Source organism: Notamacropus eugenii, chromosome 1, assembly GCF_028372415.1.
Source record: "Notamacropus eugenii isolate mMacEug1 chromosome 1, mMacEug1.pri_v2, whole genome shotgun sequence".
NCBI lineage: Eukaryota > Metazoa > Chordata > Mammalia > Diprotodontia > Macropodidae > Notamacropus > Notamacropus eugenii.
Window position 1 is genome coordinate 397,585,284 of NC_092872.1, and position 27,999 is coordinate 397,613,282.

Genomic DNA, 27,999 nt, shown 5'->3' on the forward strand with positions numbered 1-27,999 from the left:
CCTAAGTATCCCTGAGTCTTGGTGGGATAAGACCAGATGATTGGAATTTCACTCTGGAAGGTGATACATTTAAAAGAAACAAGGTAGACTAAGGGGGCAGGGGACCAGCATCATGGGTTAAGAATACATACTTCTATGAGGAAATCCAAGAGTCAGAAGAGATAAGGGCAAAGTAGAGTAAAGCTGAAAATCTTATCCAGGGCAGTTGTGCAGTGGTTTTTCAGGGATGTTGTTGGGTAGTTTTATTTTGTTTTGTTTTGTTTTTCCTGCCACACAACTAAGCAACTGCTATAAATATTCCAAATATAGACTGATCTGCCTCCTGGAAAGGACAAAGGGGCTCAAAGAGCATGTCTAAATTCTCCAGGATTTAGGGAGGATGAACTAAATGTTACAAAAGTGAAGCTTCAATGGGGACAAAAGAAGAGGTAGGAAGACTTGATTCTTGTCATAATGTTAGAGGGTAGCAGAATGTTACACAGAAGGGAAATGGAAGGAAAATATTTGTACACTTAGAGTTTTCTGACAGATTTGATGTTTTAATTGAAGAGGAGGAAACTAGATGCTCTAGATAAGCTAGATTCTTATCCTCTAAACAATATGAGAGAGTTGAGCCATAGAGGATATTAGAGAAAGTTTACACATCAAGAGTAAAGGAAAGGAAAAAAGATAGCAGTAACCGATAATTCCCTGCTCAAGGTATACAGAGTTAACTTTTTGTTGACCTGGCAGCAACAATATGGATATCTATTGTCTTCCTGGGTCATGGATCCAAACAAATAACAGAATGTCGCAAGACTTTTTAAAAGGCGTGACAGCTACCCTATACTGGAGGCTAACATAGACATGAATGATTTCACCAAAAAGAAGCAAAACATGTCTTATCAATAGTTACGAAGTCTTGGGAAAGAAACTGAAGTCCATAAGATCAGGTTTTATTTTCCTCACTTTTGCTTGTTGAAGCCAAGTATGCAGAAGAGATTAACAACAATAATAATAAATAACAATAATTATAATAATAATAATGAAGTGAACAACCAATTTAAGAGGTGCTTTCTAAAAATGGAATTTAGATTTCTGAACTATAGCTTAAAATGAGTCAACCAATCAATAAACAAAGGTCTCTTTAAAAATATATCAAAAGGGTTTTAAATTTAAAAAGATGAAGGAGGGAGAAGACTGACTATGCATATGCCCAAAGTTCAATATCATAAAGAGCAGTAGAAAAGAAAAATGTAACTGGGGCACTCAAATTTTACAAGAGAAAAAAATCTAAGTAAAGCATTAGTTGTAAAGCACATGGTCTCAAAAGTCTGTAAATGCAGCTGGAAGTTTAGGAAAAAGAGGAATGAGAGGTTCTTATGCAAGGAAAAGAATTCAAATTTAAAGGTATCATTAAGATAGGGTGGGATGCAATCCGTGACTGGACCATGGCTTTAAATGGGTTTACCTTATATTAAAAAAAAAAAGAAAGAAAAAGAAAGAAATCAAACAAACAAACAAAAAAGGATAGGTAAAGGGAGGGGGAGGGGCCATCATATACTAAAAAGATATACTTAAGCAAAGAAATCAGAAACCAGAGGGGATGAGCATGAATCAATCCATCAAAAAAGTATTGATTAAGTACCTACATTGTGCCTACCACTGTGCTAGACACTTAGAGTACATTGGTGTTGTTTGATCGTTTCCATCATGTTTTAGTTTTTGTGACCCCTTTTGGGATTTTCTTGACAGAAATACTAGAATGGTTTGCCATTTTCTTCTTAGCTCATTTTTCCAAATGAGAAAACTGAGGCAAATAGATTAAGTGACTTGCCCAGGGTCACACAGCTATTAGGTATCTGAGGTCAGATTTGAACTCACAGAGATGAGTCTTCTTGACTCCAAACCCCATATTCTATTCTATCCACTGGCCACCTAGCTGCCCCTTTAGAATGCATTATGATGAATAAAACAATCCCCACTCATAAGAAGCTTACAAAGTTAATAATAGTTAGCATTTATATAGGGTTTTAAGTTTTACAAATATGTGTGAATATATACATATATTATATATATACATGTGTATATATACATATATATGTGTAAATATATATATATAATATATATATATATATAAATATATATATATATATATTATATATATATATATATATATATATATATACTTTTTTACTTATTTGATTTCACAACAGCCATTGGAGATAGATATTATTATTATTCCTAAGTAACAAATAAGGAAATTGAATTGCCCAGGGTCATAGAGCTACACTAAGGCAACATTCAAACTCATTTCTTCCTGACTCTAAGTACAGAATTCCATCCACTCTACTACCTAAATGACACATATTCTAATAGAAAAGACAAGTACATATAACTATATGGACATAAATATAAAGTAAGAAATACAATTGCTTACAAAGTACTTAAATACAAGGTCATTTGGGAGGGAAGACACTTAAAGTTTGGGGAAGGTGGATAAGAGAAGGCTTCATGCAGAAAATGGTGTTTGAGCTCTATCTTAACTGAAGATAGGGACTCTATGAATTGAGTTGGAGAGGAGTGAATTCCAAGCTTGCGGGAAAGCCAGTGCAAAGACACATAGACAGGAAATTGAGTATCATGTGTGAGGAACAGAGAAAGGAGTGATTTGGCTAGATTGCAAATGATGGGAGGGGAAGTAATATTCAGTGAAGGAGAGTATTTGGAGGAAGATCTATGGAAGAGAAAACAGACGTGTGTTTTTGTCACTGGAGTGTACAACAAAACACCTGAACAAAAGGAGGACTAATAGATGAGTAGCCTGAGAAACAGATAGGAAGCCTGGCCCAGAGGTATGATATAATAGTGATAGGGAATTTTAATTCTGTTGGAACTCTCTTCCTGCCAAAACCAGAGTAGTTAATAATTGCTTGACTTGCCTTAGTGATAATTTCATCTTTTTAAATGGTGGAGGAAATACAAAGGGGATATTCTGTTCTGAATCTGATTCTCACTAACAGAGAGTAACTAATTTCTAGAAGGGAAACGATGGCAACTTTGGGGAGCAGAGTGGAAAGGAAATGACTGATCCCTCCTAGAGACTATAATAAAGGAGAAGAAATCCAGTCATAGTTTGAGGCATCTGAAATCTGGTCCCTCCAACTGTTAGTGTTCTCACTTCCAAAATTCCTTGTATTTCACTACCTTCTATATAGTTTTTATTTGTTAATTTTGTAATTATTTTATGTGTGTCTTTGTATGTTTGTGCATGCATGTGTATATATGGGATTACTTTTACTTCTCTCCCATTAGAATATAAACTAAATGCAAAAAAGAGATTGTGGCATTTTGTTACTTGTATCCCTAGCACCTAGCACATTACCTGGAGTATAGTAGGTGCATAATAAGTTGATGTTAATTAATTGATTGATTAGAGCAAATGCTAAACAGTTCAGAGGAAAAATAGATTGGATTCCATGGATTAAAATGCTACCAAGGGAGTCAGCCTAAGATGGGTAAGAGATGCTCAAAAATAACATCCTGAAGACACAAAGGTAAACAATTGCAATGAGAAGAAAAATGACAGTTGTTGCAAGAGACTGATGTGGATCAAGTCAAGTTAGGTCAACAAGCATATATTAAGCATCTATCACTAGGTTTTTAAAAGAAAAAATAGTTCCTGATTTCAAGAAACTCATAGTCTAATGGTAATCTTCAAAGTGGCACAGTTGCTAGAGCAGTGAGATTGGGGTTAGAAAGACTTGAGTTCAAATTTGGCCTTAGAAACTAGCTATAACTCTGTCAAGTCACTAAATCTCTGCCTCAGTTTCATTTACTATAAAATAGGAATAGTAATAATTCTACATGACAGGGTTATTGTTAGGATCAAATGAGATAATACTTGTAAAAAAATGACACAGCACAGTGTCTGTCACATTGCAGGCTATATGTAAATGCTTATTCCCTCTCCTCCTCCCAAAGAGCGTGAAAACATGCAAGTAACTATGAATAAATAAGAAACATATTGGATAAACTGGGGGATAAGCTCTAAGATTGAGGAAAACTGGGAAAGACTTCTTGTACAAGGTGAAACGAGTAAAACTTTAAAGAAGTCAGAGAAATAGGAAGCAGAAATCAGGAGGGAGATTTGACCTTGGAAGCAATGAGGACCCACTAGAGTTAATTGAATAGGAGAAAGACGTAGTCAGGCTTGCATTCTAAAGAAGATCAATTTGACAGCTAAGGGTAACAGGTGGACTGAAGTGGGAAGAAATACTGCAGCAGAGATATCAACCAATAGTCTATTGAAATACTCTTGGCATGAGGCAATAAGGGCCTATACTGGAGTGGTGGTAGTTTCAAAGAAAAAAGAGCATGTGAAAGATATTCCAAAGGATTTAGAAACTTATTGGTTATGGGTGCACCAGAAAGAGTGAATAATTGAGTACGATACCTTTGTTGGGAGTGGAAGTGACTAAGAGGTAGCTCAATCATACCCTTGATAATAAGAGGGAAGTTTGGAAAAGGGGTGAGTTTGAGTGAAAAGATAATGAGTTCACTTTTGGTCATGTTGCATTTAAGATGTCTGTGAGACATTTAGTTCAATAACCAGTTGAAGAACTAGAGAGATGGGTATTAGATTTGAGAATCATCTGAAAAAAAGATGATTAGATCCATGGGAGCTGATGACATCATCAAGTTAAGTAGTTTAGAAGGAAAATGTAAGATGTACCAGGTCAGAGTCAAGATTTAGCAATATCCATAGTTAATAGATATGACCCGTATGAAGATGCAGCAGAGAAAAATGAGAAGTAGTCAGACAAGTAGGATGAGAACCAGAAGAGAGGGTGATGGACAATGTCAAAAGCTGAAGAGAGTATTCCAGAAAAATGAGGCTTGAGAAAAGGTAGTTGGAAATTAAAATATCATTAGCAACATTAGAGAGAACTGATTCATTTGAATGATGAGGTCAGAATCCAGAATGCAGGAAGTTAGAAGAAAAAGAGTGAAAGTACCTGTTGTAGATGTCTTTCTAAAGAAGTTTAGACACAAATGGAAGGAGAATTGATATTATAGCTAGAGGGGATGGATAGATCTAGTATGGATTCTCTGAGGATGAGAGAGACATACTCATACTTGTAGACTGCAAGGCAGCAGCCAGTAGACAGGGAGAGATTGAAAATTAATGAGTGGTGATGACAGAGGGTGCAATCTGCTGGAGAAGATAGGACAAAATGGAATCACATGCACATGTAGAGGGTTTGCCTTGGCAAGAAGAAGGGGCATTTCTTTTGTGAGACATTCGTGAAGGAAGAAAGAGTAGTGGGTGGCATCTGAGTGATGAAAGACAAAGAGTAGGGAGAAAAGGGAGTTCTTGATGCATGACCTCAAGTGTATTCTATAAAATTTAAGGTAAATCTCTAACCTGAGAGGGTAGGGAGAGAAGAAATCATGGAAGGCTTGAGGAGATCTGAAAAGCCATTCAGGTGGATGGAGTCATGAATTAATTAGGGAGGTAGAAAAGAATTACTTTCTCATGATGGGAGCTCTGTTGAGGTTATGGAACCTTTATATTTTGTAATGGACCTAGACAGAAAATTTCATGATTTTCTTTAACTTCTATTAACACTATGTAAGATCAAAGGAAGTGGAAGATGGAGAAGATCAAAGGCTCAGGTTTGGCAAAGGAAAATAGGTGATACAAGAGGGCAAAATACTTAAGAGAAGAGAATTTAGAGATTAAATTCATTCGCTAAGAAGTAAAAAAGGGAGGAGACTGTAACCAGTTTGAGGATGATGGTCTGGGAAAGAACTGAGGGATATAGGGATTGGAGGTCACAGTGAAGATGAAGAATTAGGTTTCAGATAGCAAGGCAGAGGGAGAGGGAAAATGACAATAAATTATGATTAGATAAGGGAATTTCAGAATTTATGACCATGCAAGAGGAGGACTTATGAGTGTTGACAAGATTCCAGAATATGATGACCTTTGTGTATAGTTACAGTGAGATGGAAAGAGTAGGTCTTCGGGAATAAGTAAATTGAATTTGCAGTTGGCAGGTTAGAAAGTTTGAGGGAATATCATTATATATGTTGAATTTTTCCTTAGTATTGAAGGAAGTAGTAGGGGAAGAGAAAAAGACTGTGAACCAGGCAGTGAGCTCCTTGAAGAAGGAAGGAGAGTGTCTTGGAGATCAGTAGGCAAGTTACCAGAATCTTGATTGGATGATAAATATAGTATTGGATGATAAATTGGATGATAAATACAGAATCTTAAAGGAGGAAGGATTTCTTAGTGATGATGGTGGAGTGATGCCTGCAAGTGGTAGTTTGAAGCAAAATAGATTCCAACTCTGCCACCATAACTCACTTTGAGAATTAACTGACTCACAAAACTAACCAAAACTGGTCAGGTTCAGAGGATGGAAGCAAGGGTAAGCAAGATAAATAAAAGAATATAACATGGTCCTCTAAAAGAATATCAGGAGTACTAAAGTTCAGAATAAACTCAGACTAATGGTGAAACCTAAGGAAAATAACCATATTTTTTGTCATTTAGGGAGAGCAATATGAGGGGAAAGGTAAAGATGAAAGAAAGGATAGAACTGTTGCTTGAGGTGGATAGGATGAAGATCATTAACCATAAAAAAAAGACGGAAATAATTCTAATTTTGATTGTCAAGAATAATGACCTTTGCCCTGGGAGTGACAGAACAAAAACAGTAAATCAAAAAGGATATGATACCCAAGCTAAATAAGGAGATAGTAAGAAAAAACCTAGCTGCAATTGATTAATTCAAAGCACCTCACCTAAATCATCTCTATTTTTGAGCATTGAAAGGACTGTTGAATATGATTGTTGAGCAACTTTCAATGATAATTGAAAGACTATGGTGAATTAGAAAAGTATCCAAAGTATTTCAGAATGTCATATGATGTTCCAATTGTCAAAAAAAAAGAAGGGGTGTGGGAGGGGGGTTGTAAGAGAATTGTATAGTAAACTTGACTTTGATTCCTAGGGAAATTCTTTTTTTTAATTAATTTGTTTTCAGTTTTCTACAATCACTTCATTAAGTCTTAGATTTTCTCCCCGTTTCTCCCCTCTTCCTCCCCAAGATGGCATGCAATCTTATGTAGGGTCTGAGTACATTCTTATTAACCACATTTTCACTTGATAGATCATTAAATCATTAGTGAACATCTGAAAAAAAGAAAGTGTTGATTTCTGAGTCAGCATGGCTTCATCAAGAATAGGTCATGCCAGACCACTCTTACCTCTTCTATTGATATCATTCTTAAAGTGTTAGAATTGTTGAATGGCCTGATTCAGATAGGCACATTGTGATTGAATATCAGCTTTTCAAGAGGTCTCCAGTGGATAGTCCCAGGGATCTATGTTTGGCTCTGTCAAGAGTTGATCTAACAAGCAAGTATTAAGTGCTTTCTATGTGCTAGGTACCTGCAAAGCATTGGGAACTTGAGGAAAGTAAGAAACAAAACAAAACAAAGAAAACCAGTTTCTCCCATCAAGGAGTTTGTAGTCTAATAGGAGAAACTGATGTGAAAATTATTGGGTACCTATAAATATAGAGAGAGTAGGTAGAAGGTAATAAGAAATAGTACCGTCATCTCTCTTCTGTCATTTATCTACAACTGCCATTAAATATTACAATCTAAACAGACTAACTTCTGGATCCAAATACTTATTAATGTTTCTAGTCCTCTTAGAAGGAGGTCTCCAGTGGAATACCCCAGGAATTTGTCCTTTGAGACATCTCAATTTCAACATGTCTGAAATTAAAGTCATTATCTTTTGCCCTAGACCCAGTTCTCTTCATACCATTCCTATTTCTTTTGAGGTATCTCTCTTCTTCCTCATACCCAGATTCACAAACTAGAGGTATCCACACCTCTTCATTTTCACTTATCTTTCTCCCCAGGATTGAATCAGTTGCCAAGTCATGTTAGTTCTACTCCTTCCATATGTCTCACCTCCCCACCCTTCCCTGCACTGATATCACAAGTGCCCTAGGTCATGCCCTCATTGTCTTTCACCAGGATCATCATAATAATATGATGCTAATGAATCTCATTTTTCCTCTCCAATACATCCTCCACACATCTGCCAGTATTCATCAAGGACAGGACTAACCATGTCACTCTCTTGGTAAAGAAACTTTAATGGCTGGCTATTTTCTCTAAGATAAGATTCAAAGGAAATTTAAAGCCTTTCACAATCTGGCTCCCTCTTATCTTTTCAGGTTGATTAATCAATCAGTACCACTCCTCATACATGTTATCTTCCAGACAGTCTGGCCTTCTGACTGTTCTCCACACATGACATACCATTTCTCATTTTTATGTTTGCACATGCTGTTTCCTATGCATAGAATGCTATTTTTCTTCCCTTCTGTTTCTTGAGGCAGCTAGGTAGCACAGTGAATAGAGGGCTGTGCCTGGAATCAGGAAGCTCTGAATTCAAAGCTAGCCTTAGAAACATACTAGCCATGTGAACCTGGGCAAGTCACTTAACTACAGTCTGCCTCAGTTTCCTCAACTGTAAAATAAGGATAATAATAGCATGTAAATCATAGAGTTATCATGGGACTCAAATGAGGCAGTATTTGTAAATCATTTAGCACAGTGCCTATCCCACAGTAGGTACATAAATGATGCTTATTCCTTTCCTTCTTTCTTTGAAATACTTTGTTTCATTCAAAGTGCAACTGAAGTACCACACGTTTAAGAGGTCTTTGCTGATCCCATTAGTTGTTAATGTTATCCGCCAAAATAAATTTTATTAATTCACATACATGTGGTGTTGATTTATACATAAATACAGTGTGTCACACAACCACTCTTACCAATAGAATGTAAGCTCCTTGAGGGCAAGACCGGTCTCCTCTTATATTAATAGGTCCAGTGCTTAACACAGTGATCAGCACAACAGCATATCCTTAATTAATGTTTATTAATTGAGTGATCAAATAATGGGAAACTTCAAATGTCCAGATAATACTATAGCACTGCTCTCTGAGAATTTCTAACTTCCTTTAATAATAATTTACTTATTCAAAACTAAGGGGTGGAGGGAAGAGACATGGAGACCAACAGAAAAAATTCTATCCTGGAAATAATTCTCACCAACAAGAGGTAGCATGAATGGAAAAAATGGAAATCTTGGGAGAAAGTGACCATTTGGGGGGCAGAGTGAAACAGGGATGAACCCGAGTTCATCCACAACCTCCTTCAGATACCTCTAAAAAAGTGAATTGGAACAAATTTTAGAGTGAAAGAATCCACCAGGAGGCAGAGTGTGGCAGATTTCCAGCCCAGGACAGTCCAGAAAGTTGATGGGAAGGATCCATTACACAGGGCCAAGGGAGCAGAGAGTGCAGGCTGCACCAGTACAGACTCACGCCTAGCATAGCAGGAATGGTCCAGGCAGACTGAATCAGAATCTTCAGTGCAGATTCTAAAACCTTTCAATACAGGACTGGAGTCCAGCAGAAAGGGAGAGAGAGATGGAGAACCCTTGGTAACAGCAACAGTTGTAGCCACTCCTGGAGCTATCAGTCCACAGACTAAATGTTTGAAAGTTACCTACTTGAATTTCAGGAAGCCAAGATGGTGGAGTAAACTGTAAGTGCTCTCACCCTCCCCTTGTTTACCTTGAAAAACCCAGAGAATATTTCCCCAGGAAAAATCCTGGAATAGTGGAGCCAGCAGAAGGGGTATAGCAGTCTTTCAACTTGGGAGGCTAGGGAGATTAACAGAAAGAGTGCCCCTTGCTGTGGCTGAAGGGGACAAGTGTAGGACCAAAGGCATCCCAACAAGCCACAACTCAGCATATCAAGAGGAGATCCTGAACCATGGGGGTGGGGGAGTGGAGCTGGTAAGTGCCAACACCAGGACCTCAGTTGTGCCTTAGCACAGCTAGGGGAATTGAGCATACACCAGTACAGATGGGGTTCACCAACCACTGAGCCTCCCTGTGCTCTAGCTCAGCCCTAGGAGAGGAGAAAAATCTCCTGTGGCCAGACTACCCCTCCCTCACACTTCACACCACCAGCTTCAGTGTAACCTTGGGAAAATTCAGATACTCTTTACCTGCCCTTAGCCTTGTCACATACCAGCCAGCTCAACGCCAGGTAAGCTGCTGCGTTATATAGTTTCTAGTTGAAAGATCCAGATGCCATGACACATAAAGCCAGTAACAGACCCCAAGCTTCCAGCACAAGAAATGTGGAAAAGAGTCCCCTGTGCCCCAGAAGTAGAGATCTACTTTAAAAGTCAGGAAAAAGTTAATCACCATGAGCAAATCAGAAAAGCAAAGACCATAGAATTTTGCTATGGGGAAAGAGAAAATCAAAATACAGATTCAGAAGAAGAGAGCACTGGCAATATATCCACATCTGAAACCTCAAAAGTGAATATAAACTGGTCTCAAGTCTAAAAAGCATTCTTGGAAGAGATATAGAAGAATTTTAGCAGCCAAATTAAAGAAGTAGAAGAAAAATTGACCAATGATTTTAAAAAATACAATTGACAAAATGAACAAAAGAATTCACTGAATAGAGCAGCTCCTTAAAAAATAAAATTGGTTAAAATTGGCTAAATGGATAAGGATGTATAAAACCTAACTGGGAAAATTGGACAAATGGAAAAAGAGGCACAAAAGATAACTGAAGAAAACAATTTGTTAAAAATTAAAATTGGACAAATAGAAGTTAAGGACTCTATGAGACATTAAGAATCAAAAAAAATCTAAAAATGAAAAAACAGGAAAAAAATGTAAAATATCTCATTGGAAAAACAACTGACCTGAAAAATAGATCTACATGAAAGCTATGATGAAAAAAGGAGCCTGGACAATGTCTTCCAAGCAATCAACAAGGAAAATTGCCCGAAGGTCATACATCCAGAGGGTAAAATAGTCATCAAAAGAATCCACTGATCCCCTCTTGAAATAGATCTAAAATTGAAAATGTCAAGGAATCAATATTCCAATTCTGGAATTGCCAAATTCCAGAACTGTCAGGAAAGCTGGAAATTACAAACAAAGCCAATGCAACCAAGATTAGGAGGGAAGGAGAGAACTGGGAAAGAATTTTTGCAACTAGTGTCTGTGATAAAGACTTCATTTCTAAAATATGTAGAGAACTAAGTCAAATTTACAAGACTGCAAGTCATTCCCCAATTGCTAAATGGCCAAATGATATGAAAAGGCAGTTTTCAGAGGAAGAAATTAAAGCTATATATAATCATATGAAAAAATGTGGTAAATCACTATTGATTAGAGAGCTTCAAATCAAAACAACTCTGAGTTACAGCATTACACCTATCAGATTGGCTAACATGACAAAACAGGATGATGATAAATATTGAAGAAGATGTGGGAGAGTTGAAACATTTATTCATTGCTGGCAGAGCTATGAGCTGATCCAACCATTTTGGAGAGCAGTTTGGAACTATGCCCAAAAGGCTATAAAAATGTGCATGCCCTTTGTCCAAGCAATACCATTTTTAGGGTTGTATCCCAAGATATCATAAAAATAGGAAAGGGACCCACAAGTACAAAAATATTTATAGCAGCTCTTTTTGTGTTGGCCAAGAACTGGAAATCAAGGGGATGCCCATAAATTGTGGAATGGCTGAATAAGTTGTGGTATATGAATTTATTTGAATAATATTATACTATACAAAATGATGAGCAGGGGGACTTCACAAAAACCTGGAAAGACTTATATGAACTGATGCTGAGTAAAGTGAGCAGAACTAGGAAAGCATTATACACAATAACAGTCATAGTATACGAGGATGGTTTCTGAAGGACTTAGCCCTTCACAGCAATGCAAGGACCTAAAACATTTCCAAAAGGCTCTTGATGCAAAATGCCATCCACATTCAGAGAAAGAACTATAGAGTCAGAATATAGAATGAACCAGACTATTTTCTCTTTTGTTATCTGTTATTTTGCTTTATTTTTTTCACTATTTCTCTCATTCATTTTAATTCCTCTATGTAACATGGCTAATGTGAAAATGTGTTTAATAAGAATGTAGGTGTAGAACCCATGTATGATTGCATGCTGTCTTGGGGGGAGGGGACAAAAAAGGGGAGAAAATTTGAAACTTGTGGAAGTGATTGTTTAAAACTGAAAACAAATAAATTAATTTGCAAAAAATAAAGAAAATGACCATTCCCTTTTAGCATTTGTGATAGAGCAGAAAAGGAAAGTCATGAATATATTGCCTGGGATATCTTTCAGGTTTTGGATGAATGGATTTCAAAATGTCCAGAGGAAGAATGGATATGATCCCATAGATTAAAATTCTACAAGAGAAGCTAACATGAAGAGTATGGGAAGGTCACAAGAATATAATCCTGAAGACCAAAAAGATTTTAAAAGTCTGAGAGAGAGGGAAAAAATTCATGTGAAGAGAGGAGCTTAAGTGCAGGGGTCTCAACCAAAAGTATTTTTTAAAAGATGTGTTGAGAAGATGGAAGTGAAGGTGAAAACAAAAGATTAACATGATCTGTAATAATATCAGGAGTAGCAGAACTCACAAAGTGTTGACATCATTAAGGGAAGCTTAGATTAAAAAAAGGTTATTTTTAACTATCTTTGTAGAAAAATGACATAAGAAAGAAGGGATAAGACTATTGCTTAGTTTGAATGGGAGGATGATACCATAGTGGGAGGAGGGGCAATGCAGAGAAAGCAGCATTGTTCAATTCTTATATCTGCTTTTGCTTTCTCTGCAAAGGACAATGACTTTTGGACTGGAATAAAGAGGCAAATATGGCTAGTAAGTAATTGGTACCTAAGCTACCTTAGGTAAAAGTAAGAGAAACACCTAGTTGATATTGAGAAATTTGAGCCACCTAGCCCAGATGACTACTTAAATCTTGGGTGCTGAAAGATCTGATAGATGTGATCATTTGTCAGTTACCAGTGAATTTTTAAAAATATTCTGACAGGAAGGGTTCCAAAAGAGAAGACCAAATCTCATTCCAATTTTTTAAAGATATAATTCGGTCTGAAAAACAGTATAAGCCAGTGAGCACTGACTTTACTGGCAGATTTCTAATACATATTGTTAAGGGATTTTTAGTAAACATCAAAAATATGCAACAGTGATCACAAAGAGCCAGCATAGTTTCATCAAGAACAAGTGATGAGAAATTGACCTTACTTCATTTTTGGAGAGTTGCTTATGTTGGTCAGTTATAGGGGTGAATGCAGGTATGCCATGTACATAATTTATCTATATTTTATTAAAGCATTACATTAAATATCTCCTAGTAAAAGTAAACATGTGTATCATAGAATAGTTAAATAAATGGATTCAGAACTGATGGATTGATTGAATCCAAATAAAAGCTGTTAATGGTTTAATGTCATCTTGGAAGGAGGTCTCTAGTGGAGTGTCTCAGGGATCTATACTCAACGTGGTATGATTTCACATTTTTTACTTGAAAAAAGGCAGAGATGTCATATCTAACAGCTGTTCAGATGACAGAGATATAGGACAGATAACTGTTACACTACCACAGAGTCAGAACGCAAAAATCCTTTACAAGTTAAAAGATTGCACTTCACTGAATGAGATTTAATTTAATAGAACATAGTGCAAAATCTTACACTTGGTTTTAGAAAAATTCACTTAAGTACATGTTGGAGAGGCCTGGTTAGATTGCAGTCTGTATTTAAAATTTCAGATACTGTTGTTGTTGTTGAATTATTTCAGTTTGTCCAACTCTTCGTGACCCCTTTTGGGCTTTTCTTGGCAAGGGAATGTCTTGAATTTCCTCTTCCAGCCCATGTTACAGACGGAGAACTGAGGCAGTCAGAGTTTAAGTGACTTGCCCAGAGTCACTTATCTAACTAGTAAATATCTAAGGCAGCATTTGAAATCATAAGAATGAGTCTTCCTGCTTCCAAGTCCAGTGCTCTATCAACTGTGCCATCTAGCTGCCCATAGAGAGACTGGAGGGGGAGAGGGTTAGTAGACTATGAAATTAATATGAGTGAACAATGTGATATGACAACCAAGAATATTAATGTGATATTAGGTTACATTAAATGAGGCAAAGCTTACAAGAATAAAAAGATAAAGGACCCTCTGTGCTTTGCCTGGTGAGATGACTTCTTATTAGGGTACTATTTTTCCATTCTCTCTGACACATTTTAGGAAGGATATTAATAAGCTCCTAAACAGAATGTTCTGTCAGAAACAGTCAACAAGCATTTAATTAGGTTCAAGTAATTGTCCAAAATGCTAGGGACTCCAAGAAAGCAAAAGCATTGTCCTTAGAGAGCTCACATTTTCATGGAGCAGACAACATACAAACAACTAAGATATGCAAAGGGCAAAAAAAAAATTCATCTTATGAAAAAATCATTAGCAGTAGAGGTTCAAAGGATAGTTGTGGAGGGAAAAAGAACAGCCTTCCTGTAGAAGATGAGATTTGAGCTAAGTCACAAAGGAAGTCAAAGAACCCAGAAGGTAGAAGTGAGGAAGGATAGTTTTCTAGTCATGAAGAACATGCAGTAAAAAGAAACAAAAATGACACATGAAATCTTGTATGCAAGAAACAGCAGCAAAAATAATACAGGTGGATTTAGAGGGTGGGTAGGAGAAAAGAATTTAAGATTGGAAAGGTAAGAGACAAAGATTTGAAGGGCTTTCAGAGACAAATAGTAAATTGATATCTATAGCTTTATATTGACAGAGAGAGAGAGAGAGAGAGAGATTTGATCCTACAAGTAGTCATCAGACATGAGTTTATTAAGTAGGAGAGTAACATGGTCAGACTTACTCTTTAGGAAGATTACTTTGGCAGCAGGGTTAAGTAGTAGCTTGTGTCAGGAAGACTAGGCAGGAGGTTATTTCCATAGTCCAGCTGTGAGGTGAAAACAACCTATACCAATGTGGCAGTTGTGTGAGTGGAAGGGAAGGGATACCTACAAGTGATTTTGTGATGGTAGACTTGGCAACAGATTGAATACACAGGGTGAAAGAGTGAGAAGTTGAGTATAAACCACAGATTGGGGCCCTGGGTTACTGAAAATGTTGGTACTCTGGATAGTTGGTCGTTGTCCTTCGTCTTCAAAGATGACCAAAATGGCATCACCATGATAAAGTGAAATTTCAGTGTTTCTGACTGTGGCTCATCAAATGAATACTAGCTTGAAAAGTTCTACCACAGGTTGTGCACATATAGTCAGTGTGAATATTTGGGTTGGATATCCCAAATTTGGGCATCCTGCATTTATTCTGTGCTGTCTCAATTCTGCTTTGCTCAAAGAACACAGCACCCTTTCTGATGTGGGCATGTCATGCTGAGCGGTGCTGTGCCAGTGTCTCCAATGTTGCACTGTCAAATCCAAGATTCTTGAAAGAGACCTTAAAAGTGTCCTTGTATCGCTTCTTCTGCTCACCATGTGATCACCTGCCCCATGCAAGTTCTCCACAAAATAGCCTTTTTGGCAAGCATACATTCTGCATTCGAACAATGTGACCAGTCCATCACAGTTGTTCTTTCCGAAGCATAGTTTGAATACTTGGCAGTTCAGCTTGAGCAAGGACTTCAGTGTCTGGTACCTTATCCTGCCAGATGATGCTCAGAACCTTCCTAAGACAGTTCAAATGGAAGCGATTCAGTTTCCTAGCATGGCACTGGTAGACTGTCCATGTTTCACAAACATATAACAATGAGGTCAGCACTATGCCCTGTTGACCTTCAGTGTGTTAGTCTAATAGCCTCTTCTCTCCCAAACTTTTCTTTGGAGCCTCCCAAACACTGAGCTAGCTCTGGCAATGCATGCATCAACCTCATTGTCAATGTGTACATTCCTAGAAAGTACAATACCAAGCTAAGTGAACTTATCCACAGCATTCAAAATTTCTCCATTTGTTGTAACCAATGATTTCATGCATGACTAATGTTGTGGTGCCTGATGGAGCACCTGTGTTTTCTTGGTGTTAGTTATTAGGTCAAAATTAGCACAGTCAGCAGAGAATTGATCCATGCTCTGTCATATATCAGCTTCAGAAGCTGCATTGAGTGCACAATCATCTGAAAACAGAAAATCATGCACCAATACTCTCTCTACTTTGGTCTTGGCTGGTAGCCTTTTCAAATTGAAGAGCTTACCATCAGTATGGTAGTTGACCTAGATGCTGTGTTCATCCTCATTGAAAGCATTTGTCAACATGGCTGAAAGCATCATGGTAAAAAGCATGGGAGCAAGCACACAGCCCTGTTTCACTCAGTTGGTGACTGGGAAGTCATGAGAGCATTATCCAGAACCCCAGGTAAACATGCCATCATTATGACATACAATATTGATGAAATTTTAACATAATTTTCCATAAGCCCTCATGACTAACAGTGTCAAAGGCCTTGGTCAGATCTACAAATATTGTGTACAGACCTCTGTTCTGCTCCTGGCATTTCTCCTGGAGTTGTCAAGCAGCAAACACCATATTGACTGTTCCTTGGCCCTTTCTGAAGACAGACTGGCTCTCAGGTATATGACCATCTTCCAGGTGAAGGATCAGCCTATTAACCATGACTCTAGCAAGAATTTTGCCAACAATGACTAACAGAGAGATCTCCCCGTGATTGTCTCAGGACAATCTATTCCCTTTACCTTTATAGAGATGGATAATGGAGGCATCCTTCAACTCCTGGGAGATAACCTCCTCTTGACATATAACCTGGAAAATTTCAGCCACCTTATGTATGAGCAATGGTCCCCTTACCTTGTAAATCTCAGCTGGAATACAATCAGCACCAGGTGCTTTGCTATGTGAAAGGAGCCTAATGGCCCTCAAAACCTCTTATTCAGTTGGAACTTCAACTAAGGAGGGATTGACTTCAACCTGAGGAAAACAGTCAATGACCTCAGAATTGTTTGACATTGGTCTGTTGAGACCACTATGGAAGTGTTCAGCCTGTCTCTCTAGGATCATGTCCTTATCGGTAATCAATGTGGCTCCATCAGCACCGAGTAGTTGTGATGCACCATAGGTTTTTGGTCCATAAATAGCTTTCAGGGAATCATAAAAGCACTTAGGATTGTTACTATCAGCATAAAACTGAATTTCATCTTTCTTCTTATTGATTCAGGAATTCTGTATCTCTCTAAGCTTTGCTTGTACTTTGCTTTCAATGGAATTAAATGCTGCCTTCTTAGAGGTGGTTAAACTATCTTGCTGGTAAATCCCATGGAGTTCTTGTTTTTCATTTAGCAGCTTCTGAATTTCCCCATCATTTTCATCAAACCAGTCTTGGTGTTTGCAAGTGTTCTGACCCAGATGAGCAAATGCAGTGCTGTACACCAAATCTCTCAAAGCTGCCCACTCCTTTTCTGCTTCGCGATTGCCAACTATGTGTTGGCTCAGTTTTCCCTCCACGATAGCAACAAACTGTTCAGGCTCAGAGAAGAGCTCTAATTTGTTGACATTAATTCTTCTGGTAGTCATTTTGCTTGGGGGCAGTGCTTTTGATGAATGCGAATATAGATCAGTCCAGCACTCTGCACCACACATTGTCTTTGTCATTCTCACATCTTGTCTGTCTCTTCTTCTTACAATTACAAAGTCTATTAGATGCCAATGTTTGCTGCGAGGGTACACCCATGAAGTTTCATTGCATTTAGGTAAACAGAAGACAGTGTTGATGATGAGAAGGTCATGTGATGGACAAGTCTTCAGCAGTAAATGACCATTGCTGTTGCTGTTTCCAACTCCATTCCTCCCTAGGACTCCCTGCCAAGTCTGGTAGTCTGAGACTACTCTAGCATTAAAGTCGCCCAGAATTATAAACTTGTCCTCTTTTGGCACATTGATGATAAAAGTCTCTACATCTTCAAAAAATTTTTCTTCGACTTCATCAGGATTTGTCATGGTGGGAACATAGGCACTGATGATGGTGGCATGGTGTTTTCCTGCGAGTGGCAATTGCATTGTCATGAGCCTGTTATTCACTCTTTTTGGCAGGCATATCCACTTGCTGATTAGATTAGTTTTGATTGCAAAAGCCACACCAGTTTCACAGCACTACCCTTCACTGTGCCCACTCCAGAAACAAGTGTATCCAGCTCCAACTTCAGTAAACTGGCTTTCATTTGCCAACCTTGTTTCACTCAGGGCTGCTATCTGCATGTAACACCTCTTGAGTTCTCTTACAACAAGAGCAGTTCTTCTTTCAAGTCTACTGGAATTTCAATTGTCTATTAGTGCGCACAAGTTCCATGTGCCAATGGTGAGTGGAATCATCTTTGCAGATGTTTTCGTATATTTTGTACATTTTTGTGTGTGTTTTGACCACATAGTGGGATTCCCCACCTGCTGCGGTAATCAGGCCAGGGCTGGGTATGCAGACAATGTTTAGCTCCCTTTTCTAGCCTCCTTCCTCATACCAGAATGTGAACAGGGTAATCCTTAAAAGACTACTCAGACACCCAGGGGGCTGCCAAGTCCTACTGCTGCTTTCAGTGAGAAACGACCCTATGGCCTGGGATATCTGTGTGTAGGGTTGTGAGAACACCTCCCAGTGTAGCTGCACCTGCTGTTTCATCACTTGCCTCTCACCATAGGACTTTGAGGCATAATAGTGAAATGGTGTGGGTGATATCTTTTGATTCATGTGTAAATTGGATTTAAGTGAGGCAGAGCTGCTCAAAGTCATCAGCCTAGCTCTCTCCTCCAGAGTCATCATGGTCCAGTAGCAGGACAGAGTCTAGATGGCTGGTGATGGCTCAGGATGCAGTGAATGACTTTGGTGTCTTTGGTGTATAACCAAGCTCTAAGCACTGCACATTACCTGCTTCATCTGCCTTCAAGGGCATTGGAACAAATTATTCTCATCCTCCCATTCCACCAAAGGCAATCTTCACATGCTTGGGGTAGACACCCCCCTAACTCACCAATGGTTTTGAGAACCCTTGGTTACCCTCAACCTGGTTTGGCCTATCTGCCAAAGTGGTTTACCAGGGTGTGGCATATGCTACAACTTCTTGGAGTCACAAGTGAGAGTTAGGTGGGACAGGTGGACACCAAAGGTAGAAAGAGTCCCATAAAGGGCTCAGCAGCCATCACACCAAAGGTACTGATCCTCCCTGAACACACCCTGCACCTCACTCTGGATAGTAATAGGGAAACTGAAAAGGGTGGGATTGGGAGCATTGGGAGAGATTTCTTTTGGGGACATATCGAGTTTAAGATGTCTATCTGATGTACAATTTGAGATGTCCAATAGGTAGTTGGATATATAAGACTAGACATCAGAAGTCAGGTGAGGGATTGATAAGTAGATATAGGAACCATTTGCAGAGATAATAATTGAATCCATGAGAACTGATGAGATCACTAATTGGTAAATAATAGAAGAGAGGAACCAAGGTAGAGCCTTAGAAGAAACTCCCAGTTAATGGGTATGAACTAAATGAAGATCAAGAAAAGAAGATTAAGAAAAAGGAGTCAAATGGGGGAAGGAGGGGGGAGAAAGATCAGAGATAGGTGTGATGAAAACCTAAAGAGGAGGAAATATCAAGGAGAAGAGAGTTATCAACAGTGTCTAAGGTTTTATAAAGATCAAGAATGGTAAGGATTGAGAAAACGCCATGAGATCTGTCAATTAAGAGATGAGCGGTAACTTTAGAGAGAACAGTTTCAGTTGAATGCTAATATTGGAAGCCAGATTATAGAAGCTTTATAAGACAGTAAATGGAAAGGAAATGAAGGCACAGAGTATACACAGCTTTCTCAAGGAATTCAGTCATGATGAGGAAGAGAGATGTAAGACTATAGCTTGTGTGAATATCCACCTCAAGTGAGAAATTTTTAAGAATGGGAGAAATTAGTATGTTACACATTTTAGGGAAATATGGAATAGATTGGAGAGATTGACAGTTAATTAAAGAGTAGGGCAGATAGATGGGACAATCTGCTGGAGAAGTAGGTATAGAATGGCAACATTGGGTACATTTATAGAGCTGTGCTTTGGCAAAGAGAAAGCCCATAATTCCATGTGAGATCGGGGTGAAAGAGGATATAGGGAAGATGTATGAAAGATTAGATAAGGAGGGAAGGTGGAGTTTTGGCAAATGGCCTTATTTTTTTATCCAGAATATAAGGCAATATTCTCAGCCACGTGGGTGAAAAGAAGCACCATTAAAGACTTAAGAAGAGATGAAAAGGTCTAGAATACAAATGAATGAGATACATGAAAGTATTGGTGAGGTACCAAAGTTTTGCCTTCCCCACAGTGAGGATCCAGTCAAAATAATGTGATATAGTTTGATAGTAAAACTCATTAGTGTGGTTTCATGCTTTTCTCCATTCAGTAGTACATGGAATAGGAGTGAAGGCAGTGAAGGAGTAATTTAAGATTGGGGATTGTCAAGGCATAATTGGTATTAAGGGATCAAGGGACTTGAGAATAGAAGGTAGTGTAGAGTTGAACTGGTTTGCCAAGGACTCAAGATAGAGAAAGGGAGAGGGTGTGGTCAGGGGAAGGGTAATAAGATGGGAAAGAACTGAAGCATGAAAGGATGAAAAGTGGTTGTAAAAGTAGAGGTGATAGAGGTGATTGAGGTGAGGGAAAGGTAGAATTATAAAAGACTGTGATCAGAAAAGTAGACTTCAGAGTGTTTCAACATGGAAGAAGAACATTTGTGAGTAATGCAAAATCAAGGATTTGGCCACCTCTGTGCTCTGTTGCCTTGGGAAATGAGTAAACAAAGAATTGGAGAAGTTGGGATGTTTGGGAAAGTATCAGTGTTTACTGAAGTTCCCTTGCATGAACACAGGAGTTGAGGTGGAGACAAAGACTGTGAACTAGGTACTGAATCCATTGAAGACAGGGAGTGCCCTGGAGTTCCATAGATAGCTTTGATTTGGTGAGAAATTGTGTTGAATGAACCTCAGAGGAGAGGTTACTGAATGCTGGAGTAACAGAGAGAGTTGAAGTGGCAATGGGAAGCAAAGAATATTCCCTCTCAGAAATCCTGACCACTGAATAAATGGATATGACTGAGAAGACAACTAATATTTGAAAGAATGGCCAGGGAAGTTGGCCATCAGGAAGAAACCAGGCACCAATGGGAGAAAGCGAAGGACCTCAATTTCAGGCCTTGTAAGGATCAATTGAAGACTGAAAGTTGTTTGTTTAACTTGGAATAAGAAAAAGAAACATAGAAAGGACATGAGAGCTATCTTAAAGTATCTTCTAGGCTAGTATGTGGATGAAGGGCAAAAAAAGGAAGCTTTAATTTGAGTATAAGGAAAAACTTCCTAACATTTGGAAGTGTCCAAAAATGGAATGGCCTACTTTGGGGAGTTGTGGATTCCCTTTCATTAGAGGTACATGAAGAAAGGAGTTTTTTGTTTTTGTTTTTTTTAAGGAATAGTATATATCTAATACTTCTCATAGCTTCCTGTACTTTGAACTAGATAGTCCTTTCCAGCTCCAAAATTCTATGAATCAATTAAGCAGTCTTCTTGTCCATTACATGACAAAAATATGGAATTAGTCAAATGACAGTAACCCACAAAGTTGTGAAAACTTGTTTAATAATTGTTCTCTTGTTCTGTCTTTTTTCTTCTTTCTACAAAGAAAGAAGAAACTGTACCTTTCTTTCATTTTAGACTTTTGTCATTGTTCATACATGAATCTGGACAATTTATACTTAGCCTTCTTTTCTCCACCTTCCCCTTTTCAGAACAAATCTTATTATAATCTGCTTTCTGTATAACCCATAATTATATCATGTCATGTTACAGTGAAATTCAGCAATTCAACAAATATTTATACTGGAGGTCTGTATGGACACTTCTTTGGAAGCTGGAGTACCAAAGTAAAAAGTCTTATAATCTCTGCTCTCAAGTTCCTTATGATCAAATACTTAGCTGACATATGAATAAATGTTATTCAAAAAAATATGAGAATGGCAAAGGAGCAATCCAGCCAGCTGACAATAAGAAAGTTTGAGAGGAGAGAAATTCTCTTCTAGCTAAACAATTGGGGAAAACTTCATGGAAAAAACAATGAGTGGTTTCAATGGGTAAGAATTGTACAAGAGCCCATTACACGTGGGTGAGGAGAGCACAGTCATAGTTAGAGAATAGGAGAAAAAAAGTGAACCAAAGAAGGAGAGAGATAAGAGGCTGAGACAAGTAGGTTAAGTAACTGGAGTATGCCAAGGGAGTATGCTAAAGTAGAAGAAAGTAACAAAGAAAAGATGGTCTGAACAAGTCCCAATTGCCACAGAAAATCCAAGAAAATGGGGACTGGGAAAAGGCTATTGGATTTGGTGATTCATAGGACACTAAGTAATAGACACACAGCTGGAAGTCAGCCTAGGGGTGATCTAGTCCAACCCCTTCATTTTACTGGTGGGGGAACCAAGGCCTAGAAAAATAGGGTGAGAATCCACAAAGATTACACAGAGTAACAAAACCAAGTTTTGCACCCAGGTCTTCTGGCTCAAAATCCAACACTTTTTACCTCACCACTCTGTCTCTCCAATTAATTTAACACATAAAAAGGTCATCATTGATTCTGGAGAGTGAAATTTCATCAAAAGGATAGAGATAAATGGGGAAATAAGAGGTTGAAGTATGAATGGGCATGTAGGAAGGTAGGATGGTAGAAAATGTAGACTGCCTTTTCTCAAAGTGTAACAGACATATGAAAAATAAGACAGCACTTAAGTGAGTAACAAGAGAAAATTTTATTGTTATCATTTTTGTTGAAAATATAGCATGGGGTCAGTCCTTCATCTCAGTCTCCACCAGCAAAGCACTGTTCACAGACAGAGTCCTCCCCACGCTCTCTGCTGCCACCAACATTTCCTGGATGTTTGCCAATAGATCTAGACCCATTGCCACTTAGTCATGTGCTGACCATGGTGAAGCTCAGGAAAGCTGCAAAAATCAAGGTGAGCCAAAGAAAATGTCTCCTACTCTAAAGAAAATAAAAAACAGTGAGGATGAGGACCTTGCAAAAGATGAAGAGGTTGTGATCCCTTAGAAGAAGGGCAAGAAGGCTATGGCTACAGCAAAGAAGGCACCACCATCAAAAAAAGGCATCATTGCCATCACATCTGCCAAAAAAAAAGAATCTTGATTCCTGGTTAAGAAGGCTGCTATGACCGTAAACGAAAGAAAGTGGCTACCCCAGTCAAAGTTGTCATTACACCAGGCAAGAAAGGATCCACTTCAGCCAAAGCAACAGTCACCCCAGATAAAGCAGCACACACACACACACGCACACACACACATACACACAAGCACACACACACACACACACACACACACATACACACACCACCAAAGGGGCAAAAAGTGGGAAGAATTCCAATAAACAGAACAGTGAAAATGAAGTATAGGAGAGGAAGATGAGGAGGAAGAATTTGAGTCATCCAAAGTCTCAAAAATGGGAGAAGCTCCTGTCAAACAAGACTCTGAGAATGAGAAGGAAGACAACAGTGATGAGAATGACTTTGATAAAGCTATGAATATTACACCTGTCAAAGGGGATGTGGCTTCTGGGAAAGCTGAGAAAGACAAGGACTCCTAGGAGAAAGAAGATGAAGGTGAGGATGAGGAAAATGAGGATGAGGAGGAGAAAGTATCCATCAAAGAAGCACCAGAAAGAGGAAAAATGAAATGATTAAACATAAAGCCCCCAAAGTCAAGAAACATAAATTAGAACCTAAAACATCTACAAATTTTAATCTCCTCACTGGTAACCTGAACTTCAACAGAACTGCTTCTGAACTAAAAATTGGCATCATAGACCTCTTTGCAAAATAATATCTTCCAGTTGTGTACATCCACATTGGCACTACCAAGATGTTTGGCTATGTGGAATTTGAATCCACTGAAGATATGGAAAAGACTCTGGAATCAGTGATTCCGAAGTGATTGCCTCTGAAATGAAACTGGGAAAAAAAGCAAAAGAGAACAGGAAAGATCAAGATGCAAAGATGCTCTTCATCAAGAATATGCTGTATAAAGTAACTCAGGAGAAGCTCAAGAAAGGGTTTGAAGATGGCACTAAGGTCAGACTGTTCTACGTCAAGAATCTGACACCCAAAGGAATTGCCTACAATGAATTTAAGAAAGAAGTAAACATGGACAAGGCCTTGGAAGAGAAGCAGGACTGAGATTGATGGTCAGGGTTTCATTCTGGCCTGCATAGGGGAGAAAAGTCAAGAGAAGTTGAAAGGTGGGAAGAATAATTCCTGGAGCAGGAACCGCAAGCTGCCAAAGTCAAAGACACTGGTGCTGAATAAACTCACCTACAGAGCCACTGAAGAAAGTCGACAGGAATCTTTTGAGAAGGCAACATCCATCAGCTTGCCCCAGGAAAACTAAGGCCAACCTAAAGGGTACATGTTCATGGAATTTACCTCTGTGGAAGATATGAAAGAAGCTTTGAATTCTTCTAACAACACAGAAATTGAAGGCAGAGTCTCCAGCTGGAGCTGAAGGAACAGAAGACAGCTAATGCAGTAAAAAGGAGCCAGTCCTATAAAACCTTGTTCATCAAAGATCCATCCAAAGACATGAGTCATTGAAAGATTCATTTTATACCTCTTTGGGTTCCAGGATAGTCATAGACAGGGAGACAAAGTGATCTAAAGAGTACAGTTTCATAAACTTCAGCTCAGAAGATGCTAAAGCTGCAAAAGCATTTATGTAAACAGGGAGATTGGGGAAAAAAAAGTAACTCTGGACTGAGCCAAGCCCAGGGGTTTGTGAAACCAAAGGGAGGGATCATGGATGTTTTGGTGGCTGAGGAGGTGGTAGAGGAGACCAATGGAACTTTAGTGGTAGAGGCCAAGGAAACTTTGGACGTCATGGTAGTTTCCAAGGAGGGTAAGGAAGAAGAGACTAGAAGCCACAAGAAAAGAAGATGAAGTTTGAATAGTTTCTCTCCATTCTCTTTTCCTCTGCCATTTAAATGGATTCTGGGAGTTTTATCCTGTCATCTAATGGTTGACAGAGCCTTCTGAAGACATTCCAAGACAAACATACAGTCCAGATGTCATCTTGAGAAAACTTGAACAACACTGTAAGGGAGGAGATGTTGGTTTTGACTGTAGACTTTTCCATGCAGACTTTTCAAAGAAACAGGTTATAGATGTGGGAGTTAAACTTTTTTTCCATGAGTTCTCCTGAATTTACGATGTTATGTTGTTTTCGTTGCTGAGTCATTTTTAAGTCATGTTCAATTCTTTGTGACCTTATTTTGGCAAACCATTTTTTCCTACCAAAAAAAGTATAGCATGAGCATGGTTTCAATCCCCACTCTTAATCTCTGAGGTGCCTTGCTTAACAAACCTTTATCCATGCTGGCAGGTCTAGGGTTGCTAGAAAGGGTTATACAATATTGTTATAACTCCCCCTAAGTCTGACTTTCTCTCTGTGTATCCTCTCTATCTCTCATCACTACCACCACCACTGCCACTGCCACTGCCACCACAACCACCACCATACTACTACTACTTTTACTTCTACTACTACTACTACTATTACCACTACCATCAGAACCACCCCCACACCCCTACTCCCACAGCTGCCACCACTACTATTGTTTCTGAGTACCTCCTGAGTTCACATTTGTGTGCTTCCCATTTACCTGAAATAAGTCAATAAGATATCTTTAACTCCTAAAACATTTGCTATATGATAAAGCAAGATCAAGAGTAATTATAACATTACATTCTGCCCATAAACAAGTCACACGTTCCTACCAATCTACGTAGAATCCAAAGAGAAGGGTTGGAAAACACTGATAGAAACTTAACAAGGAGGAACAGGGGGAAACCTGTTTGCCTTGCCTGTCTCAAAACTCTGGACTGCAGGCCTTTGCTGTTATCAACTCACGAAACAATTTTGTTATCTGATTCCTTTTTGATCTTCACTGCTTTTCTGCTACACAAAGCTGTTTCTCTTCTACTATTAAGTCAATGAAATAATGATATGCTCTTATTGAATCCAGAAGTTCTTATAGCATCTTCCTATAGTCTCCAAACAATCATGTGCTTTATAAATTTGTCAGTTATATACTTTAAAACTCTAAAAATATCCACTTGTAAATGAGATGATGGCCCACAAAGTCCTACAACCTTAGTTCTCTCAGTCTTTGATTTGTTTTAAACAGAACTTTTCAGTACATTTATTTGAGGGACATCCTCTTACTCTCTAGCTAGTACCTAGAAAAGTTTGGTTTTCAACATTATATCTAAGAGAATATGTCTCTTTGTGAGTTGATTTTATCAATATTTCTTTCATAAATGTTCTTTTTTTGTCGTTTTCAGAAATCACACTGTTCACATACGAGGTGAAGTACCTTGCATTAAGATAGGGAAGATCAGACGTAGTGGCACAAAACAGTAACTGCAGCTATTGAGGAATCTCTTGAATTTGAGAGTTCTGACATGTACTGGGCAATGCAGATTGGATATCTGTCCTAAGTTCAGCATAAGTGATATGAACTGGTACATCCCCAGGACTGGGCAGGGTGGAAGTGGGGGGTTGGTAGGTGGACTACATAGCCCAAGGGGGATGATCCTGGCCCAGGTCAGAAGTAGAATTTCTGTAGCTCCTACTGGATAAGTAGTGGGATCAGTGGGTGAGTAGTCCCTATACTTCTAATCTGGGCAAGATAGGGAGATCCAGTCTTAAAATTAAAATTAAATGTAGAAGGAAGGAAAGAACACTTCTTTTTAGTAAAGGGAAGAAGTCAGAAGAGAAGGAATGGAGATTAAAGAGATAGAGAGATAGAAAGAATGGGGTACATGTAGAGAAGAAAGAAGAAAAGAGAATATAAATGGGGTAGCATGCTAAGTAGCATGATACACTGGAAAGAATATTAGATTTGAAGGCAAAGAACCTGGAAACAAATCCCTTCTCTGCTACCTACTAGTTGTGTGACCTTGAGAAAATGACCCAACCTCTCTGGGCTTCAATTTCCTCATGTAAAATAAGAGAGTTGGATTATGTGACTTCTAAGCTCACTCCAGTTAAAAATTTATTATTCTACTGTGTCAAAGGAACAAGTAAAGGGGTTAGCCTTAGCAAAGGCTGAGTAGACATCTTCTAAGAACAGAGGGAAGAAGGGAAATGGTTTTAGACACAGTGTTTCAGATATAGAAGAAAAGATATGAAAAAGAACAAGCCTTAGCTTTCTGGGGGAAAAAGCAGGAGTAAATATCTTCTGCTAAAGATTAAAAGTAGAATTTAAGGCTGCATGAGAGGACAGCTCTTATAGGGAAAATAATATGGAGTAAACAAGAAGTGTTTTTAAAGATTGTTATGCAGTGATGTAGCTCATTTGAGATTAGAGGACATGAATTTATAGTGGGCCCAGTCAGCAGAATTGTGTGCCTTAATTATTTGGGAGTAGGATCAGAGAAGGCAGATGGTATGGGTGACTCAGGGAGAGGATTAGCATAGCACTAGTCTAAAGACGAACAAAAGATTCAGGAGTAGAAGCCATTGTATTGTTTTAAGTGACTGACTATACAGTCAAAATTCTGAAGGGAAAGGTATGAAGTCAGAGGAGAGATGATGGAGGGATCAAGGTCACGATAAGGACAACGAATAGATGGGAGGACCTGAGATCATTATCAGGAAAGAGAAGTGAGCCACAGCGATTGGCATTTATAACAAAAATGGCCAAAAGATCAGACTGGTTGTGTGCTGCCCATTTTGATGACTACATATAGAGATAACCTCAGAGATGCAAAGCTATTAACCAAAGAATAGCTTATTTGCCTATCTATATGGTTTAATTTGTAGTTCATGGGACCATTTATGTCTTCTCTTTGCCATTCACTTAATTGATTTCTCATTCAGCAAATAGGACCAATATACAATTAACCTTGTGAATACTTCTTTAAGGGGTACATTTTTAGACTTGATTTGTCTCAGCCTGGTCATTCTCATTGACCTGGAGGTCACAAAAGGAACATATTGGTAGCTTTTG

At 38.5% G+C, this 27,999-nt stretch overlaps 1 pseudogene; it reads left to right on the top strand.

Moving 5' to 3' along the window:
- The first annotated feature begins 21,059 nt into the window (after positions 1 to 21,059).
- On the top strand, positions 21,060 to 24,888 carry LOC140517951 (nucleolin-like; annotated as a pseudogene).
- Positions 24,889 to 27,999: the final 3,111 nt, after the last annotated feature.